This window comes from Vipera ursinii, assembly GCF_947247035.1.
Source record: "Vipera ursinii genome assembly, chromosome: 6".
Classification (NCBI taxonomy): domain Eukaryota; kingdom Metazoa; phylum Chordata; class Lepidosauria; order Squamata; family Viperidae; genus Vipera; species Vipera ursinii.
The window spans coordinates 14070747-14089614 of record NC_139515.1 but is presented as its reverse complement, the minus strand read 5'-3'; the positions used below and the strand labels follow the sequence as shown (position 1 = coordinate 14089614).

At 38.6% G+C, this 18868-nt stretch overlaps 1 protein-coding gene across 2 annotated transcripts in view; it reads left to right on the top strand.

The window, feature by feature from the left end:
- The window catches only part of CELSR1 (cadherin EGF LAG seven-pass G-type receptor 1), a 171270-nt gene that overhangs the window by 38830 nt on the left and 113572 nt on the right, over positions 1 to 18868 (top strand). The window lies entirely within an intron of this gene.

Here is an 18868-nt window from a genome sequence, read left to right as displayed (position 1 = left end):
CGGTTCCCTCACAAAAGGAAAAACTGGGAGCCACAAAAATGTGTGCACATGCGCGCATGCGCAGAACAGGGTTTGACTGAAGAGTGGAGCCAAGGCGAGATATGCACCTACCCTGCGTATTTGAATTGATTGGTTGAAGTTTTTTAGTCCCAGTTTTTTTTTTTTTGGACTGCGCATGGCAGAGGACTGGGAGCCACGGGTTGCAGACCTGTGCCGTAGGGGTATACTACAGGCCACCCAACCAAGCAGAGGAAATTTTTTGCTAATCTTGTTAACCAATGTATGTAGGTAACACAGCACAGTAGTAATGGGTTACTTTGACTACCCTGACATCAACTGGGAAACAAATTCTGCATCAGGTGGGAGATTGAACAGGTTCCTTACGAGCCTAGCTGACAACTTTGTTATCCAAAAGGTAGTAGAGGGAACTAGAGGGAATAGCCAACACCCCAGAAGATCGGCTTAAGATCCAGAAGGATCTCAACAGATTGAATATGGGGCCCTATCTAAAAAATGAAATTCAATTGTGAAAAAAGTAAGGGTTTACACTTAGGCAAGAAACCCCAAATGTACAGTTATAGGATAAGTGGGACTTAGCTCAATAGCAGTAACTGTGAGAGGGAACTTGGAGTCCTAGTGAACAATCACTTAAATATGACCCAGCAGTGTGCTCAACTGCCAAAAAAAGCCAATGTAATCCTAGGCTGCATTAACAGAGGGATAGAATCAAGATCATGTGCAGTGCTAGTACCGCTTGATAATGCCTTGGTAAAATCACACTTGGAATATTGCGTCCAGTTTTGGTCACCACAATATGAAAAGAAGTTGAGACTTTCAAAAGAGCAACAATAATGATTAGGGGGCTGGAGGCTAAAACATATAATAAACGTTGGCAGGAATCGGATATGTCTAGTCTGGTGAAAAGACAAATGATAGTAATGTTCCACTATTTGAGGGGCTGCCACAAAAAAGAAGGGATCAACCTATTTTCCAAAGCACTAGAAGGCAGGACAAAAAGCAGTGATTTGAAACTAATCAAGGAATGAAGCAACCTTGAACTAAGGAGAAATTTGCTGATAGTGAGAACAATTAACCAGTGGAACATCTTGCCTTCAGAAGTTCTAGGTATTCCATCACTAAAGGTTTTTAAAAAGAGATTGGACAGCCGTTTATCCAGAATGTTATAGGGTCTTCTGCTTGTGCAGGCCGTTGGACTAGAAGTCTTTTCCTGCTGCAGTCACAGAAAATGTGACTGTAGGGAAGTCATAGTTGTTGCTTCTACTGATAGGTTAGGGCAGGGATAGGCAACCTTGGCTCTTTTATGATTTTTGGACTTCAACTCCCAGAATTCCTGAGACAGCCATTGTTAAATAGTGGGTTCTTTGGCGCAGGAATGAAGACAAAGTAGCTGAGTACAGGGAAACTCATATTTTGGGCAGAATCTGTACTGAGCAAATGGCTGCAACTAGCCGCAATATATAGTCTAGCCCCTAGGCAGCAACCAATAGGTTTCAAGCAACCATTGCCGCCTAGGGATAGCCAGTTGTGGCACTGGAGACTTGTAGTCTCCACTGTGATGTGGCCTGTCCTCCCGCAAGCTCTGCATGTGGCTGATCGGAATCTGCAATTGGCGCGAAAGTGGTTGCTGCCACACCCCTTATATCTCGGTAAGAGAACTGCCTTGTAACTGTCCTCTCGCTGCTGGCTGTTGTGGTGTTGCACATTGGGTTGCTTTTGGAGTCTGTTGATTTCAGGTTCTTCCTTGGAAGATTCTACGGTGCGTTTGGCATCCTCAAGATGGATCGTTTCTTCAAACTTTGTCGTTTTGGCGGGCTGTACTGTTTGAACTTCTTTTTGAGGTCTACGTAGAAGACCGCTTCAATCGGTGTCGGCGTGAAAAGGTTCTCAGCCAAATCAAAGGTTGCTGGGCCGCACACGCAGAGTAGCGTTGCGGCCTTCAGTCCTTCTTCCGCGATCTGATTAGCCCTGAGGTAGTTCTCTACCTGGGATAAATATGATGGCCATTCCTCCGGGTGCTTCACATTGAATTCCCAAAGTTTCCCGACCTTCGGCATTCTTTCTTTGCTGGTTCATGCATTTCTTTCTGAATCCTGCTTTCCAGGCTCAGGGAATGAGTCCACTGAGCATGAGGTCGCTACTGTAGCTTGCTAGCTGACCTTGAGGGGGGGGGGGGAGAAAATGCCTTTTCCCTCCAGCGTGTGCTGCCTTCTCCTCGTAGACTTCAACTTTTTTTAGTGAAGCAGGATCCCACCTTTGTCGCCAGTGTTAAATAGTGGGTTCTTTGGCGCTGGAATGAAGACGAGGTAGCTGAGTACAGGGAAACTCATATTTTATTTTGTGCAGAATCTGTACTGAGCAAATGGGTGCAACTAGCCACAATATATAGTCTAGCCCCTAGGCAGCAACCAATAGGTTTGAAGCAAGCATTGCCACATAGGGATAGCCAATTGTGGCACTGGAGACTTGTAGTCTGGGTTGCTGGAGCAGCTAACGGCTCTCCAGCTGTATTACTATGAGCTCAGTACATAACAGCCATGCTGGCTCAGGAATTCTGGAAGTTGAAGTCCACAAGTTATAAAAGAGCCAAGGTTGCCTACCCCAGGGCTAGGGGAAAGTTTAACCTTTTTATTTTTTTTCCCAACCTGGTAGGATGTTATGAATAATTATAAGAAGGTTTTTAGAACTCTATCCATCTGAAAATTGTCTGAAAACTGAATAGAATGAGGCCCTATTTGATATGGGGGAAAATCCAACAAAGAAAGACTGAATTTAAAAATGAGCCGGATCCATCCAAGAACTACAGACACCACCCCTCCCCAATTTCCCCAATTCTTTGGATTTACTTTACAAACTGTTTCATTCTAAACCATTTTTCCCTTTGTCCTTCCAGTCAAGTAATTGAAAACCAGAAGTATGCAATCTATCCCATGCTTCCCAGTACACACATACCCACAAAGGCATAGTTCTGCATGTTTCCTATCTTGTTCACCCTACTTAGCCCTGCTTTTACTCCTCTCTTCATAGGGCATGGAAGGTGAAGAATACAAAAGACAAAGTGATGGAATGCTTAGAGCAGCCATATTCTGTGCCGATGGCCAAAAGAGAGAATAAACTCCATGTTACCTTCTCATTGATATTCATATTTCATATACTTGGTTGCATAGAAATTAATGACTCTATGACTAACACTGAGTATTCTCAAGCTAGTGGTGTCATGATCTAACGTAGATTTAATCAGTTTCCTGATTTTGCACATTCTGTATTTGAATAACGTTTTAGGTAAATGTGCCAAAATATATAACAACTAGTATTCTGTATGTCACGAAAACATGTTTTTGTAAATCATCAAAATTATTTCATATTGCTTAAATGTCTGTTCCTAGTCTACTAATGCTTTGGGGAGACATTTTTAAAGGGCAAATCTCATGTTTTCTTAGAGCAGTAGGAAAGCTAGAGTAGGCCTCTTATTGCACAAGTTATATGAAAGGTTGTAGAATGGTGCCAGTCAAAAAGTGGTAGCAGGGGAGGGGAATGAGCTGAACCTATGGCAGCACCACACAAGCCTGAGCGAGAGACGGCTGGAGCTGCAGGGCTGTCAAGGTTCAGTGGAAGCGCCAGGATCAGTGCCAGTCTCCAACTGGAGCTCGGCGCTGATCTTTGCGCTTCTGAGCCCAGAAGAAGTGCCGATCAGCTGGAATGTTGCAGCATCTCCAGGGTCTTGTACATTCAGATGCTTGGCAACTGATTCATATTTATGACGGTCACAGTGTCCCAGGGTCATGTGAAGTGACCAAAACCTTCTGCAATCATCCAGAAGAGGGGGAGAAATAAAAACCAAACACCCCCCTACCCCACCCCCTCTGCCAATCCTCAACAGAAATGCTCACAACAATGAAAACCTTGGACAGGAGGAAGAGCACTGCCAGGTGGGCAGGCAGGTGTCTTGCTCGGCTGTGGCTTGGGGGGCACTTTGTTCAATGCCATTGTAACTTTGAACAGTCACTAAGTGAACTGTTGTAAGTTGAGGATTACCTGTACTTCATCACTTTTTTCCTTTTTTTTTTTTGGTCATCAAGTTTTTGACATCTTGCAAGGCGACTGGTGGTACTCGGATGTTGCCTTATCCTAAAAGTGTTGCAATGGGTGAAAAGGTTGAAAAGCCCTGCTGTAGGTCACCAGCCATTTAAATATATTACAATGCTTCAAAACAGTATTGTTCCAGGTTGCCATAAGATAACCTAGAACTAAGGAGAAATTTCCTGACTGTTAGAACAATTAATCAGTGAGACAACTTGCCTCCAGAAGCTGCGAATCCTCCAACAATAGAAGTTTTTAAGAGATTGGACAACCATTTGTCTGAAATGGTATAGGGTTTCCTGCCTGAGCAGGGGGTTGGACTAGAGACCTCCAAGGTTCCTTCCAAGTCTGTTACTCTGTTATTCTGTAACCTTTTAAAAAGAGAGATGTATTTATTTATTTAGCATATGGCATATCATACATGGACTAGTAATATATATTAACATTTCACCTAGATTAATAATACACAATAAAATATAAATGTTAAAAAGATCTATGTTCAAATACCAATATCTAGGCCATCAAACCATTGAAGCGCAGCATCATTTATATGAAAAAAAACCAGATATTGCACCGATATATACTGTCAGCTTTCAGCCGCCCATGGTATAATCTGCAGTTTGACATGAGACCCCCACACTCACATTGAGGGGAGGATACTATGCCCCATTTATACAGAGAGTCTTGGCAGACTCCGTGTAAGGTGTAAATCCTATTCAACACTGTCATTGTTGACCTGGTAGTTCCAAGCCTGGCTCCTTTTTTTGTGAAGTCTTCCAATGTCTGAGCATTCAAAAAAAAAAACACCAGGAAAATCTTTTTGGTTTATTACCAGCCTGCCTAGATTCCAGTCTCAAACTGTGCACATATCATGTTGGCATAACCAAACACTGATAATCACAAGATTCAAGAAAGAATTTATATACCATAGCAGTTGTCTTTCAATGTAACTAAAATAATAATCCAACTCAATATCATAGTAGAGTCATATAAAATAATATATACAAGTCTGTTTAAAAAATAAGAGACCTATTCAGTTTGTAATAAAGTTTCTTTCTATAGTAAAGAGTTGATCTGAAAGACAGAAGGAACAATTTGTGATTTATGCTCCAGGCAGTATGTCAGGGGCATATGTGTGTGTGTGAGGGAATCCTCCAGCAAATACATATTTACATTTGACAATATTTCTTCTAGTAAGACGTTTTGCAGGTAAAAGAGTAAAGAATGAAAGAATAAAAAGCTTGCAAAGAAAAGTTGATGCTGTTCACCCACTCTGAATATTTATATATGGTCCAGGCAAACATCTGGATTCTTTGACTTAAAACTATTTGTCTGCCCATATGACATTTACTATTCTTCAAATTAGCAACTAAAGAACTTTACAAAAGGTCTTATGTCCTAATCTCATTTCAAATTCTTTTCTTAAACATATGTGGAACTCAAAGTTTCCCTGCATGGAAACCAATGGTCTCTGTTGGCAAGAATTTGTGGACCATTTCATTACTAGATAATAAATCATGCCTATTGTCTTATTCTTTAGTCTATCACACCAAAACAAAGCAGTGCATAGTTCAGGTCTCCACTTTGTATATTGTATATATCTAAAGAAAAGCTTTTGCAGTCAGAGTGCTTGATAGATAAGTATTCAATCGTCTCCATAATATATGTACCAATAGTGTTTATATTTGTGTAGGCTTGGTGTGCATTTATATATACATGAATATTATCATACGAAGAACTATATAAAGATTTTATATAGTTAATTATATAATTTTTTGTTGGCTGGCATCTTTGAAATTAGAAGAATATAATTTTTCTGTGAGAAAATTAACAGAATTTGTCACTGTGTATTGGTCTTATTCTTATTATATATGATGGATTTTCCTCTCAGATTTCAAAGCAAAAGAGTCAATATGGGAAAATGATTTTATTGATGTTCTGTTTTCATTAAATTCAGAGGTAGAAATTTGTTATAATTTTAATAAATAGTCTTTTAGGCCCATTGTGCTAACTCCTAACACTATTGGTGAGATTAATTACAATTCTTGGAATTGTAGACCAAAGACAAACACTTTTTTGATAGTGTATGTCAGAACACAGTAGCAAATGCGCAGAATGTTCCCAGCCAAATGCTTACAAAAATAGAGGGATTAATATGCAGAAGCAGAATTAAATTGAAGATCCTTTAATTTTGATTACTGGACTACCTCTGATGCAGAGAGGAAGAGACATTGGAGTAAGGAAGTATAAATTAGTTATTTTCATTAGCTCAGTCATATAAGTGCAAATGTGGATGCCTAGTGAGGACCAAATACTTATTTTGGATGTTCATAGATGAAATTGGTAACTGCTCTATTTTCTACTATTAATTGATTAATAAATTGGTTGATTGATTGATTGATTGATTGATTGATTTGATTTGATTTGATTTTAGTCCACTGCAATCAAAGCTCAGCACTTCCAATTGGTAATTTGTTATAAACATTAACGGTATAACCAATCAAAGTAAAATTTCTTAAGTTAATATCACAAAATACAAGTTCTGACCAGAGCAAACAAAAAGGATAAGAAACAAATAAGAGAATGTATGGCAATGTGAAATATAGAATGAACTTTCCGAAATTACTATTATTACCACTACTATGTGTTTTCTTTTTCTTCTTGAATTAGTTGGAGTTTGTGAGTTCATTCATTGTACAATTGCTAAAGAGAAAATCTGTTTATTTGGTAGTTGCTAGTCTTCTGTGGTGCATTCATAATGAACTGAACACTCTCCAAGCTGGTGTAGCTCTCAAGTAGGCAATAATTAATTCTGTCAATCACTTGTATTTGTACAGGGGACTAAACCATGTATCTTATCTTTCTCTACTTTGTCTTGTTTTTCCAGCCAATAGTGCTTATGTTCTGCCATTTACATTGACTAGGTAGAATTATTATTACATTATTGTTATTTTCTTTGATAATAGTCTGCAAGAATGAAAAATGTATTGCGCAGATATAAGATTCAACCTTGGATTTGGTACTATTTATGAATCTATTTAAATTTGTGTATTTCAATTTTCAAAGGTTTCCAATAAGTTAAATTGTAGCTATAAACTATTTTGTTATGAGGAAATATACTGATGAAGTTTGAACTTTTTAACAATATATTTGGGTCCAAAGAATACCTTTTAACATGAGGTATATAATGAAGCTCTCCTAGACAAAAGCATCTTCTTTAGGTATTTTAAGGTGATAAAGCTGCATTTGTATAGTGTTTGTCCATCTGCTTCTTATTGAAAAATGGGCATTGAAATGGAAATTGACATTTCCACTTGAAATATATCCATATGTAGATTGATTTCCAGAGTTCTGGGAAACTTGTTCCACATATTACATTTTTTCTTTCCCTTTGGACACTTCCATCTTAATATTTTACAAGAAAGCAGAACAAATTGGGCTGGTTTTCCTTAAAATGCAACCATGTTTTCCAACGATTTATTAAATGTAATTCTAATGTCTCATTATTTACACTGTGTGTTGCATATTTTCCTATGTAGGTTTATGTCTGGAATGCTGGACAGATACTAAACCTGAAAAACAAAATTATACCCCATATTTAAATAGATATGTGTGTTCCATGTTGCCCACATCTTATGGAATTAATACACTTGGAAGCTGTGCTTAACCTCCCTGTTTCTCCATATTTTTTTAAAAAATAATTCTGCAAGCCTTCAAGTAGCCATTTTGAATTGAAGTTGATGGGGTATGTGTGTGTGTCTGATATAATTTTGAATGATGACTAGGTGACTGGTCGTAAATCAAGGACTACATGTAATTCCTTGAATTCCCAGAGGAAAGGTAGGATATTAATGACATACAAAAAAAATATACAGTCACATTACACCAAAAAACCTTATAAATGTTAGAAAACTGACACACACAGTTGTTTGTATTACATGTATGAATGGCCCATAGCTAGAGCTTTTATATTACTCGTCATCATGCACTTCTTCTAATAGATATGATTCCTCTATTATATACTGGATATAATAGCTGATCTACATCAGAAAGAAAATGCACAAAGTCCTCTTTGAATGATAGTCTTGTACGTCCATGCTCTTCACTCCACGTGATCATTAACTAGTCCTAGTCAGAAGACTTCAAGCCTCTCTGAAGTAATTGCAGGTCAAAGGTCAGTCGATGGAACACAGGACAGGGCTCTGACAGTGGGAAGAGGTTTTAAAGCCTGCACCATGTTTAACACTCCAGTGAGAAAACTCTTTTGACTGAGTAAGGCGGCTGATTTGTGACAGGTCAGCAGGAGGCAAAAGCTGTAAACCAAGAATGACAGTGGCTAAAAGAGTTAATGGGAAGGAGCTGTTGTTATGCTGGCAGCTGCAGTTAGAACAGCAACAGAAAGCTCTGGAATGCTGCTCCTTAGAAGCCACTTATATATTCTGTAGCCATAAGAAAGAAATTGGGAGGTCAGGAACATGAAAACAGTTGAGATATGTTCCTCTTGATAGGATGGGTCTACCCTTATCAGCACATACTTTAGGAGTAGCTAGGGTTGCAAAGAATGCAGCATTGCACTGATCAAGAAAGTATTGTGATATGGCCTATTGTTACTAGAATAATAGCCATTGCTTGAACGCTGTGGATGTTGTTATTGTTTGTGTTAAGTTTGCACTAGAACAAAGTGAGCAAGAAAAGTGATGTGTAGATAAACCTTTTGCTTTAGCTAGATGTATCTTCTAAACCAATAATACATGTTGGGGAAACCATTAGGTTACGTATTTCTGAATAGCAATCTGATTATCCTTGGTACGGCCACACTTGGAATACTGCATCCAGTTTTGGTCACCACGATTTTAAAAAAATGTTGAGATTCTAGAAAGAATACAGAGAAGAGCAACAAAGATGATTAGGGGACTGGAGGCTAAAACATATGAAGAACGGTTGCTGGAATTGGGTATGTCTAGTTTAATGAAGAGAAGGACGAGGGGGGACATGATAGCAGAGTTCCAATATCTCAGGGGCTGCCACAAAGAAGAGGGAGTCAAGCTATTCTCCAAGGTGCCTGAAGGCAGGACAAGAAGCAACAGATAGAAACTAATCAAGGAGAGAAGCAACCTAGAACTAAGGAGAAACTTCCTGACAGAACAATTAAGCAGTGGAACAACCTGCCTCCAGAAGCGGTGAATGCTCCAACAGTGGAAGTTTTTAAGAAGAGACTGGACAGCCATTTGTCTGAAATGGTATAGGGTTTCCTGCCTGAGCAAGGGGTTGGACTAGATGACCTCCAAGGTCCCTTCCAACACTGTCATCATCATCATCATCATCATCATCATCATCATCATCATCATCATCATCACCATTATATAACTTTTATTCATTAAACATGAAACTCAGTCAACTGAACACTCAAATTGACTGGCACTAATGGTTGACATGGGTTGCTGCCAGCATCCTAGGTATCAACCAGGTATTTCCTTAAAATGTAAGGTGTTCCACGTAGTGCAGTTTTTTTGTAGCATTGGTGTAGTTATTGCAGGAAGCTGCAGTTTCTTGATGTGTTTTGCATGGATGACAGATTGGATGACAGATTAAATAGATGGAAAACCAAAGCTTTGCATGGACAGCATTTGAAAAACATTGAAGGAAAATGTGATAACAACTTGACATGGGCATGGCTTAAGATGGGAACCATCAAGAAAGAAACAGAAGGCTTAATACTGGTTGCTCAAGAACAAGCACTACAAACTAATGCCATGAAAGCGAAGATACAAAAATACACTGACAATTCAAATTGCCGACTTTTCAATGACAAAGTGGAAACTGTTTCACATTTAATATGTGATTGCAGGAAAATTGCGTAAACTGATTACAGACCTAGAGATGACAGAGTTGCTAAATTAATCCACTGGGCATTGTGTAAATAATACGACTTGCCTGCGTCCGAAAAGTCGTGGGAACATAGGGTGGAAAAAGTTGCTGCGAATGAGAGGGTGAAGATCTTGTGGGACTTTTGAATACAGACAGATTGCCATTTGAAACACAACATGCCAGATATTGCAGTTGTAGAGAACCGAAGCATACAGCTGATTGATATCGCTGTACCAGGAGATGCCAGAGTCGAAATTGTCCAAAAACGTCAATTATTATTATTATTATTATTATTATTATTATTATTATTATTATTTATTAATTGCACAGTCAGCCAGATGTTCAGAATGGATTTGGCATTTTTGTCTACCTATCGAGTCCTTACCAAGGACCTGGGATAGGCAGATGTGGATGTTTGATGGTATTACAGATATTGTCACAGGATGGAAGCAGTTCCTAGTAAGGCCGCCTTTTGCAATTGACTAATGGCGAATTTGTCAATGCCAATGGTGTTCAAGTGGTGCTCCAGTTGTTTTGGGATTGCACCCAAGGTGCCTATTGGTACTACCCTTGCTTGCCTTTGCTACAGTCTTTCTATTTCTATTGGTAGGACTTTGTATTTTGTTATCTTCTCCAGTTCTTTCTCGTCTATTCTGCTGTCTCCAGGCACCGCCACATCCACTATCCAAACTTTTTTGTTAGTGGATGTGGCAGTGTATTATTATTATTGTTATTATTATTATTATTATTATTATTATTATTGTTGTTGTTGTTGTTGTTGTTGTTGTTGTTGTTGTTATCCATAGGAAAGGTGGTTTTTCTGAACATGTTCTTGTAATAAGACTTTTAATGTGATAAGGTGTTTTCTACTGTTTAGGGGAGAACATTCTTGTTTGGAGATCACCATTGTTAACGTTTATACTAGCATGTGTTCCAGTAGTTTGATTGACTGCCTGATGCATTTGTATCAAAATGCTTTGGCCAATCCTGGGATTCATCAGAAGTGTATTTTTAAGAAGATGTGCAGGAGACTTTTTTTATGAAATGTAGTTTGTCACTACACTATTATTAATTTTCTTGTGTCCTGTAGAACTACAGGATAACTTTGAATCCATTCTAAGTAAAATGTGATGTAACAATCCTGTAAATAAACTTTCTGTGGGAACTAGTTTTTTTAGCATGTATGTTTCCAGCAATAAATAGGATATTTAGGCAGTCATGCATTTATTCACAGAAGTATAAGGGTTGAAAATTATTTTAGGGCATGAACATTGCACAATATGCCCCAGTTATGTTCTCAGATATAAAGAGATCTTGGATTAATTATTAATTATGTGCCATCAAGTTGGTGTCGACTTTTAATGACTATACATAGATTTTCCGCAGGATGATCTACCATTTGATTGGTCTTCATGTCCTCCAAAGGTACACTTAACTGCCAATATAAACAAGTCCATCCACCTTGCTACTGTTTTTCAGGACTCCAGTATTTTCACTGTTAATTGTAAGTTAATTGTTGTATCTGGTGTCATTTCATTTTCTTTAATCTTAGTTCTATTTTTTCACTGTGCTTTTGGCCTTTCATTAGTAGAGCTTCCAGTTTCTTTGCATTTTAAGTTGTCAGCATAGTACAAGTTGTATTGATGTTTCTTCCTCTGGTTTTACATTCATACTCATATTCATCCAGTCCAGTCTCCTTGTAGTGAATAAAGAGGATAGCCTTGAAAGACAGATGGGAGGATCCGGTATGAAGGCAACAATCAGATAAACAAAACTTGAGCTCAGGGCAAGAAAGTGGCTTGCAAAATTGCATCAATACCACACACACATTCACTCACTTTCCCAATTCCTGAAGATGAAAGAAGGAAGAAAGGAAGCATATTCAGACTTGAAAGATTATGATACTATAGCTGTTCTAATAAAAATAGGTTTAGCTCTGCATGGTGTCTGTTTTTAGTCTGATCTGCTTTATAGGGCTGATATTTTCTCAGTGTATACAAAGGATATACAGGTGTGTGTGTGTTATGTATATGTATGTTTATGTCTGTATAGTTTACTCATTCACCATTAATGAATGGAAATAATATAAAATCTTTGCAGTGGCATACTGTTCAGTTTGTTTTTTTTTAATTACAATGGGCAGGGCTTTTTTTGTCATAGAACGCTCAGAACGGAGTTCCGGCACCTTTTTTGGATGGAACCTTGTAGGGTAGGCAAGGCGGGTTGTATGACGTGTGTGAGTTCTGGCACCTTTTTCTTTTACAAAAAAGCACTGACAATGGGCATTCCCTCCCTTCACAATTAGACAGTTAAATCAAGTTTCACATTTAATAGCAAACTGAGGTTTGCAAAATCATGAGGAGAGAAGGGAAGAAGTAGAAGGAAGCAAAGGAGCAGAAGCCTAAGCTGTATTAATTAGATCAGCGTTTCCCAACCTTAGGAACTTGAAGATGCGTGGACTTCAACTCCCAGAATTCCCCAGCCAGCTATGCTGGCTGGGGAATTCTGGGAGTTGAAGTCCACGCATCTTCAAGTTCCTAAGGTTGGGAAACGCTGAATTAGATTCACACACCAGTTTGCTTAAGCATGGTTTGTGAAGCAAGTTACAATTCACTTGGTTCTCACACATAATGCTAATCAGGGTGGCTAAATGCATAAGGAATAAAGCATATGTTTAATACCTAGAAGAAAATGAAAAATATTTAAATATCAAAACCAGAATTTAAAATGCATATTCCATATTCAAGTAACATCATTTTTTCAGATAACAGGGAGTGTGAAGTAGGGAGTGACTGTTCCTTTAAATCAAGTTCCAAATTTGTAGACATGGATTTTACTCCTATATCTATCTACTCTCCTATATAGATTATATTGTCCAAAGAGCATAGTATTCCATTGGTGAAAAGTTTTGTTTATTTTAGTAAAAAAAAAAAGGGTGAGAGTGCAGGGGATATGTAAAAAGCAGTGATGATGTTCATGTAACTTGTATTTCCTGTCTATGGCAAGGAAATTGACTTCTGCTTTTTTTTTTTACAGTTTAGGAAACACAGTTCTTGTGCCAAATATTTTTTCCCTTAAATGAAGTCATGTTCTTAATTTAGTAGCACTATACATGATTCCGTGAAGGGTATCTTTAACAGCTCCAAACCGTTCGAAACTTGTCTCTATTGTAATGAAGGCTTTGTAGATCTCTGCTATTGTCCCTAACGAGAAGATAATTTGCTTTTTTAAAAAACATTATTTAACAGTGAGTGCTTGTTAAGAATGGTGATGAAATAGCTTCCTTGTGATTTACATAAATGGAAGCAAGTATACCGTAGGAATGAGAGAAACAGATTCACAGGGATGTGTCTGCGTTCATAGATAAGATTAAGCTAAGATTTGTAGACTACTGTTGAATGCGCCCCAAAAGCAGGGTGGGGGTGAGGGAATGACATGCAACTTCTACTCATTGTTGATTCTTGCTGACTGCCTGGACTTGTCCCTGCAGTTTTCTTGGCATGTTTTCTAGAAATGGTTTTCCTTCTTCCTGAGGCTGAGAGAGAACTGGCTCCAAGTCACCCAGCTGACTTCATGCCTCGGGCAGGACTAGAACTCATGGTCTCCCTTGTTTCTAGCTTGGTGCCTTAACCACTGCGCTCAACTGGTTCATTATAATGTGCACTGCATGTCTATTCTATTTACTTTGTGTTCAGGCATATGTTTTCTATCCTTGAAAACTCAAAAATACCTAATTTAGCAAGATCAAACTGTCGGGGGGGGGGTTTCTCTGTATTTCACATGAATCAGAATTGTATGACTTTCTTAAATGAAGCTTCAATATTTCCTTTACTTAATGTAACATTAAAATAGGTTACTAAAAATAGCACTTGAAAGTCAGCAATTTCTGTAATTTTTCTGCTCTCTCTCTCTTAAAGAAATTCTGCTTTGAAATTTTGCTTACCGAAATGCTACTCTGTATTTCTCTCTCCATTAAAACAAACCCACATCACAGAATCAGCTTTTGATGCAGCCTTATGTGGGAAACGATTTATTTTGATTGAACGTCCTGTATTTCAAACTTTTAATTAATCTAAATATGGCGTGCACTGTTATTTCAGTATTGCAAACTGAGAATATTTGGGGGATTGAATAGGTATCTGCATGCATTAGTCAGCTCTTCAAGAGAATGGGCTTTACTTGTCTAAATTAGAAACTTTTTTTAGCATCTAGATAGTGCTAATTGTAATGAGAATAAGGAATCTATCTAGCAGCTATGGGATACTTTGAAGAATTCCAACTATGCATCTGGTTGGTATTCACGTTTCAGAATGTTCAGCGCTAAAACATGTGAAAGACACTATTGATTATTTAACAAGCAAATAGAATAGAATAGGAATAGAAGAGAACAGAAATGGAAACAGAAATAGAAATAATAGAAATAGAGCTGGAAGGGACCTCAAGCAGAAGGACCTATGCCAGACATTTCAAACACAAGGCCCGGGGGCCAGATCCGGCCCGCGAAGTGGTTTCATGTGGCCCGCGAAGCCATCCTGGAAACAGTGAGGGAACGGCCCCCACTGCCTTGGCCCTGGCCCAGAGACCCTCCTTCTGCCAGAGACCCTCAGATCTGTCCCACTCCTGCCCAGGCCCCCATAGGCACCCTTGATGCAAACGATGTAGAGCCACGCCCACCCAGTAGGCCATAGGCACTCTAGCCACACCCACCCAGTAGGCCACACCCACCCAGGCCACACCCACCCGGCCCCCTGAAGGCAACCGCAATGCTGATGTGGCCCTCAATGAAATTGAGTTTGACACCCCTGACCTATACCATCTCTGACAAGTCATTGTCCAGTCTCTTTTTAAAAACTTCCAGCGATGGAGCGCCCACGATTTCTGGGGGTAAGCTGTTCCACTGGTTGATTGTCCTCACTGTCAGGAAGTTTCTCCTTAATTCCAGGTTGCTTCTCTCTTTGATCAGCTTCCAACCATTGTTTCTCATCCTTCCCTCTGGTGCTCTGGTGAACAACTTGACCCCTTCTTCTTCTTTGTGGCAGCCCCTCAGATACTGGAATACTGCTATCGTGTCTCCCCTATTTCTTCTTTTCTTTAGACTGGCCAAACCCTTGATAAGGACCTTTCAAAATAGGCCTATCTCCAATGGGTAATAAATATTTAATATTCCAGGTTCCTATCTTAGTCTGAAATGTTTCCTTTTTTGGAAGATACTCAGCTTTCTATTTTAAAAACAATTAGTTGCAAAGTATAAACATTTTTTTTAATTCTAATTGCATTTAAAGAGAATTAACAGAAAAAACAGAATAACAGAGTTGGAAGGAATCTTGGAAGTCTTCTAGTCCAACCTCCGAAACAAGCAAGTGACTCTATACGATACTGGACAAATAGCTGTCCAATCTCTTCTTTGAAAACTTCAGTGATAGAGCACCCACAGCTTCTGAAGGCAAGCCGTTATTGGTTAATTGTTCTCACTGTCAGGAAATTTCTTCTTAGTTCTAGGTTGGTTCTCTCCTTGATTTGTTTCCATCCATTGCTTTTTGTCCTGCCTTCAGGTGCTTTGGAGAATAGGTTGACTTCTTCTTTGTGGCAACCCCTCAAATATTGGAAAGTTTGTCAAGATCTTTCTGGATCTTGAGCCTATCTTCTGGAGTATTGGCTATTCCTGCCAGCTTGGTGTCATCTGCAAAATTGACAATGACATTCTTTTTTTCCCCTTATATCAATCTCTGTGCATTCCAGGAGGCTTTCATCCTTGGTTTTATGCATTTGTGTACTGGTGTACTGATTTTTTTTTACATATAATGCACTTCCACTTCCTCTGTTGTTAGGTCTGTTTCAATTTACCGTATATCCTTCCAGCAGAACATTCCAGTTGTGAGTTTCATCCCACCATTTAGCAATTACATGCATTCTGTGACTCAGGTTTGTAGATAATTTGCATACTGCATGGTTTCTAAGGTGTTATGCATTTCCCCGTAGCAGTGGATCAATTATTTTGCAGATTTGCCAAATTTGTATTATTCTCTTCTGCTTTTGCATGCTGGAAATGTAATAAGGAAAGCAATAGTTATGATGAAAAACAAGATCGCTTATTTATTTAATGTATTAGATTTACTTGTATTTTACGTTCCACTATAGAACCTAAAACAATTAAGAATACCCAGAGGTGATGCAAAAACAAAATCACTGAACAATTTAAAAATAAAGTATGTCCACCGAAACACTGGATAAATACTGTAGGTGTGAAATTCCCAGAAACCTCTTGGATTAGTAACGCAGAGCAGTGAAGAATTAAAGTAATCCTTGTTTTTAAACATGGAACTTCTGATTTACTTTCTATTTTTCACTTCCCTGTTTATATATTTGTATGTTTGACAAGAAATGACTACATTCATTACTTCTTGATTTTTGAGGGGAAAGTTTCCATTTCTAGAATTTAATTCTTTCAACTCTCCTGTCAAAAGAAGCGCTCTATCTGGCATGATAAAAATAGTAAAGATTCCTTAGTTTCTCATATGACACAGGATGCTGCCTTGAGGAATCAATAGGAAAGAAACTCTTAGACAAACACTTGCAAAGAGATGAAAAAGGTGAAGTCACAGTTTGTGCAGCCCTGCTTAGTGTCAATTTGGAGGGATTTTGAAGCAATGAGTACCTTCAGTACCTCTTGATCCTGTTTAGAATCCCCGTTAATTAGCAATAATTGTATCATTGCTTAACACCTCTCTGAAACATCTGGAGTCTTTCTTGTAGTTGTCTTGTTCTTGTAGTTTCTTGAAATTAAGCCTACTAATCGTGGTTGGAAGGGATACTATCATAACTTACATTATAACCTTCCTATTCTGTGCTGTATGTGGCTGCTCTTATCTAAAGCTCTACACGATGATACCAGAATAGAAATGTTGCCTGTTCTACTTATTAATTCCATGTTGTTGTTGTTGTTGTTATTTTTTTTAAAAAAGAACAAATCTTTCATAATACAGGGAAAAACAGAACTGAAATCAGAGCTAAACTTCGAATTTTAGGAATAGAACATTCAAAATGTCTGTTTCAGGTTCAAAAAGTTTGATACCCCCCTAGGATGGAGAACCTCCTCATTTTTCTTATGCCTCTTTGAAGAAGAAGATTTGTGCCACTCAAAAAGAGAACATAGATCAGTGCATTCTAATTTATATTGTAGCATCCACACCACTCAGTTAATTTGTAATCACCTGAAATATCCACCCATCAATTTCAACTTCTAAATCCTGTTCCAGTACATTTATCATAAATATCCCTTTCAGCATCACATATATATGCACCCATACGTTAAAAACAAGTAGGATGAAAGGTTACCTTTAAGTGTTTAAAAATTCAGAAACTCAGAAGACTTCTTTGTTAACAGCTTGCAGCAACTCTCCCCAAGAGACCTGTTATAGGAAGGCACTTAGAAAGAATTGTGTCATATGCGTATAACATACATTGTTGTTGTTGTTGTTAGTTGCGAAGTCATGTCCGACCCATTGCGACCCTGTGGACAACATTCCTCCAGGCCTTCCTGTCCTCTACCATCTTCTAGAGTCCATTTAAGCTCACGCCTACTGTTTCAGTGACTCCATCCAGCCACCTCATTCTCTGTCGTCCCCTTCTTCTCTTGCCCTCAATCCTTCCCAGCATTAGGCTCCTCTCCAGTGAGTCCTTCCTTCTCATTAGGTGGCCAAAGTATTTTGAGTTTCAGCTTCAGGATCTGGCCTTCTAAAGAGCAGTCAGGGTTGATCTCCTCTAGGACTGACCGGTTTGATCGCCTTGCAGTCCAAGGGACTCACAGGAGTCTTCTCCAGCACCATAGTTCAAAGGCCTTAATTCTTTGGTGCTCAGCCTTTCTCATGGTCCAACTTTCACAGCCATACATTGCAACTGGGAAGACCATAGCCTTGACTATATGCACTTTGTAACATACATGGGATATATTAATTCTACAATTAATAATGATTCAATCCTGGAATTTGTACCCCCATTCCACTCATCTCAATAAATCTTACTGAAGAAAACTTTGAGACTTGTGCTTGGGAAAGAATCACTGTCAGTTTTAGGTAGCTGCCAAAAAAGCACACAGAAGGCAGTCTGCAATTGAAATAGCTTCCCATTGTACCTCTTTAGCTGAACTGTTGTTGCTTCTGCTTGGATCCCATTTTACAATGTTCCCGAAGGCTCCTTCATCCACTTCTAGAAATCCTGAGGCCCAAATTGCTGATTGAATGTTGCCACCCCTTAACCACTGCATACAGATGTTCTTGGAGAAAAAAAACTGACACTGAAGCAAGGAACAGGTGGTAAAATAGTACAGGTAGGGAAATGGAGATCAAGCAGGGAAAGCGTAATTGTGGACCACCAAGACAAATAAAGCCCCTGTTTTGAACTCAGTACAATGCCAAGCCTCTTCCTATTTGTTTTCAAAAAAGAATTACCAGGACGTTTAGGTGTACATACTGTAGTCCTGTGCTAGAGTGGGGTATTTTTTTGTGTTTGTTTTTGTTTGGGTTAAGTGTGATTTCAAACCACTTTAGAAAATTCTTTGGGTTTTGAAAATGACTACATTCTTGTCCAAAGAATGTTTTGGAAATAAGCAGGTTAATGGGAGAGAACATTTCAGGCATTCATGATAGCAAAAAATAGATGCCTCAAGGTCACACAGGGATCGTCTTTTCTGTCACTTATACAATGGCCTGAATAATGTTCTGTCTTTCTATATATTTCAACTACTTTTTATTGTTGAGGATTTACTTGTAAATTTGGACTATCTGTAGCAGCCTATTTGATTTCTCATATTTGCATACCGTAAACAAGCCCACAAATTTAATACAAATACAGGTACGTACAACAGTTCATTCAGTGACTGTTCAAAGTTACAACGGCGCTGAAA